The 3,845-nt window shown below is 44.5% G+C and overlaps 1 long non-coding RNA gene across 1 annotated transcript; it reads left to right on the forward strand.

Moving 5' to 3' along the window:
• Positions 1-795: 795 nt before the first annotated feature.
• LOC137313914 (uncharacterized) lies at positions 796-2,581 on the forward strand. The gene is made up of 2 exons (XR_010961122.1): positions 796-949; positions 2,287-2,581. It is a non-coding gene; the product is annotated as an uncharacterized lncRNA (long non-coding RNA).
• The last annotated feature ends 1,264 nt before the right edge of the window (positions 2,582-3,845 follow it).

Genomic DNA, 3,845 nt, shown 5'->3' on the forward strand with positions numbered 1-3,845 from the left:
GCGCTGTCAGTCCCGCATCATTCCGTGTCTATTGAAAAGGGATGTGCTGCCGGTCCCGGATCATTCTGTCCCTGTTTAAAAGGGGTGTGCTGTCATTCCCGCATCATTCAGTGCCGGCTTAAAAGGGGTGCGTAATCAGTCTCGGATCATTCTGTCTCTGTTTAAAAGGGATGCGCATTCAGTCCCGGATCATTATGTGTCTGTTTAAAAGTGGTGATTTGTCAGTCCCGGAACATTCTGTGTCCGTTTTCCGGTGGAACAGAGATCAGACTGCGAAATATTATAGAGCAAGGGGAGCGAGCAGGAGCGACCGGTTATATTGAGACTTTACATGGGGAGAATACTGTCGTTGGTGTTGATGGGTTAAATGTCCTGTTCGTGTAACTGTCACATTCTGTCACCTAAACTCACATGTTAAGCCAATTAGTTGGGCCACAGCTCACAACCTTGTGATCTGTTAGATAGAGAACTGCCAACTTAGTCCAGCTGCCAACTGATCAGCAGTCTCACTTTTCCCAGGATATTTTCAGAGACTTCTGGTGGAGTTAAGGGTTTTATGTCCTGCTTGTGTGCGTGGCATATCCTGTCAGATGAGCTCATGTTTTAAAACCTGAAGTGGGGCCAAAAACACAACCTTGTGATCTGAAAGATAGACAACTGCCAACTGAGGCAAGCTGCCAAAATGATTCACAGTCGCTCAGAAGGGAAATTCGTTTTCTCCGTATATTTTCAGAGAGTCCCTCCCCTTTTATGTGATTATAAATACAGCAAACTCTCTTAGTCTAGATACAGAACTTGTATACTCCAGTTGTCTGATCCTGACTCTGAGGAACTCAGCGGAAGATGATGAAAGTTCTGCTCTTGCTGTTTGGAGTCCTGGTGCTGACTCAGACCATCACTACTAAACGGTGGTCCATTGGAGGTCACAGAGATCGCGGAGCTTACGGACGTAAGTTTCTCTAATCTCCAGTTCCAAGTTTTGTTTCAACTACTTTATTCTCTGACTGAAGCTCTCGGTTTGATTGGTTAAATGAATATTATTGTAAGAATGATTGAAAAATTTAATCTGAACCAGTTCCACAAGTAAATTCCCCGATTGTTTGGGACGCACCTGAGCGGGACGTGGGAATGGTGGGTGTTGTGTGATGATCTAAACAGAACAGGAATTAAAACACAAATTACTGTCCGGTGCTGAGTTAGTGGATCTCAGCCGGAGCATTGACTTGTTTGGGAGAGTCTGTATTTGGCCTCAGTACGCAGGTACCACGGAAGGGGAAACTCACAGTTCCTGCTCCAGAGCAGTGCTACCTGCTACAAAGTGTGAGCGTGCGAACGGGATCAGGAACTGCTTCAGCCCCTTTCCCCCACACTCACTGCTCAGACCCACAGATGAAGAATGGTGAATTGGGAGCGATACTGGAGGCGTCTGTGGAACCGGTCCTAAGACATGAGTGAGATTTTCATAACATGAGGGGAGGGGATTGGATCAAAAGGGTTTCAAAGCAGGTTTCTGAATCCTAATAATTCTGCAGCCTTCAAAGAGATCTGAATATGAGGACAAGAACTAAGTAGAGGAGTCAAGCGGCGAAACTATCAATTTTCAGTCGCCGGGTGTCAGTTTGCCTCAGTTGGGAGCTGACTGAACAAGTTAAGAGTTGATGTCCCACTGCAGTGCATACATCCCAGCACTCTTGGAGTGCTGCACTGTTAGAGGGATCAACTTTTGGATGAATCGTTAAACGAGACCCTGTCTACCTGTTCATGGAGCAGGAAACATTTGGTGGCATTATTTGAACAGCTGGAAGTTCCCCTGGTGTCTTGCACCAACATCACTCTCTCAACTAACATAACGAGAAACTCTCCACGGTCTCAAGTCTCGTTTACTGTGTGTAGGACTTTGCTGTGAGCAATTTGGCTACATAACTGTGTCGGCAGTTGAGAAATAATCGTTTGTCTGTGAAACACTTTGGGCCCTTCTGTTGACGGGAAAGGCTCTATATAAATGTCAAATCTTTATTTTCTTTGTCCCTCGTCTCAAATAGCGGGAATAGTGGGCTCCATTCTGTGGAAAACCTATTGGGCTGCCCTGAAGAACAAAGATTGGGACTCTGCAGGCCGGGGAGGGTCAGTGTAAAGTTTAATCAAGTACAAATGAGCTGAGGTTTGCGTGTGGTCCAGAGTCTGTCCCAGTAACACGGACAGACTCTGCTTCATGTTTTCTCATTTTACTCCCTCCCTCTGTGTCCATTACGATCAATCAATTAAGTCTGCATTTTGGATTTTTAGTGCAATTGGACATCTGCAGCAGGAATGGAGAAAAGTGTCGTGAGGGCCACTGTAACACAAACGAGGAGACTCTGGGGAGATTCTGCCCCGGTGGGGTGCATTGTTGCAGTCCGAAATAGTGAAAGATCCAGAGATGGAATCTCACCAGTCCGAGATCCGCAAGTTCTCACTGAATGAAACCTTCGTTCACGGGAAGCAGGCTCTGTTTGATTGTGAAGGTCCCATAACCCACTGACCCTGTATTATTGCTGTCTGAATAATGGGCTGTACTCAGAAATAAAACACACTGCATTGATCACTGTTTCGTATCCGTGTCTTTTTTCTCTTTCGGATCATTGTGTCCCAGGATGGGATGTTCAGGGCTATAATGAGACTGGGAGAAGACGTGGGAATCGCAGGTAATGGGAAGAGGAGATCACATTAGGGAATCTCTGAATGTGCCTCATAACACATTCAGAAAGGTAATGAGATGAGACAGGTCGCCTAGATGGTCAGCATTCTGACCGTTCGAGGTTCAAAATATCTCACTTCAACTGTTTTTTTCAGGCAGATCGGAAGGAGATTTACTTTGCATCAGGCCCAGTTTGATGGAATATTCGAGAAAGAGCTTTTCTGTGCATCTAAATGATGTTGTACCTGCCCTGGGAATGTTTGATGGGACAGGGTAGACGGAGCTTTACTCTCGATTGAACACGTGCCGTACCTGCCCTGGGAATGTTTGATGGGGCAGTGTAGAGGGAGCTTTACTCGGTATTTAACTCGCATTGTGCCTGAGCTGGTGGTGTTTGACCGGACAGTGCAGTAGGAGCTTTTCTCTGTATCTAATCCGTGCTGTAACTGTTCTGCCAATGTTTGATTGGGCAATGTAGAGGGAGCTTTACTTTGTATCTAACCCTTGCTGTACCTGCGCTGGGACTGTGTAAAGGGACTGTGTGGATGGAGATTGACCAGAGACCCATGTGAAGCTATCAGTATAACTCGGTACTGCTGATTCCACCTGCTCTGACATCAGTAACTCTCTCAAAACCACTACGTGCTGAATAAAATGTTATTGCTTGAAGGTCAGTGATTATAATCCAACAGCGCTCTTATTATGGGAGAATAAACAATACAAGATATATTGAACTTAATAGAGACGCAGGAATAAAACAATATCTTTGCTTCTGTATCCCTCTCTGACTCTGCCTGAATCCCTCAATCTCGTTTCTCTCACTCTTTCGCTCTTTGACTCATTTCTTCTGTCACAGCCTCGAAGGGACCCACATTTACTTTTGCTACTCTGTTCTTTTTTACATACTTGTAAAGCTCTTATAATCTGTGTTTATATTTCTTGCTAGTTTACTTTCATAATCTGTTTGGTCCCTTTATGTTAATTTCCAAATCTAACTTTGACAACTCGCCCCTCATACCTATGTAATTGGCTTTATTTAAGTTTAAGTCTCTAGTTTCTGACTTAAGAACGTTACTTTCAAACTCAATATGGAATTATATCATAGAATGATCACTCATCCCCAGAGGTTCTTTTACTCTGAGATTACAAATTAACTTTGACTCATTAT

The sequence above is a fragment of the Heptranchias perlo genome, unplaced genomic scaffold, assembly GCF_035084215.1.
Source record: "Heptranchias perlo isolate sHepPer1 unplaced genomic scaffold, sHepPer1.hap1 HAP1_SCAFFOLD_49, whole genome shotgun sequence".
NCBI classification, from domain to species: Eukaryota; Metazoa; Chordata; class Chondrichthyes; order Hexanchiformes; family Hexanchidae; genus Heptranchias; species Heptranchias perlo.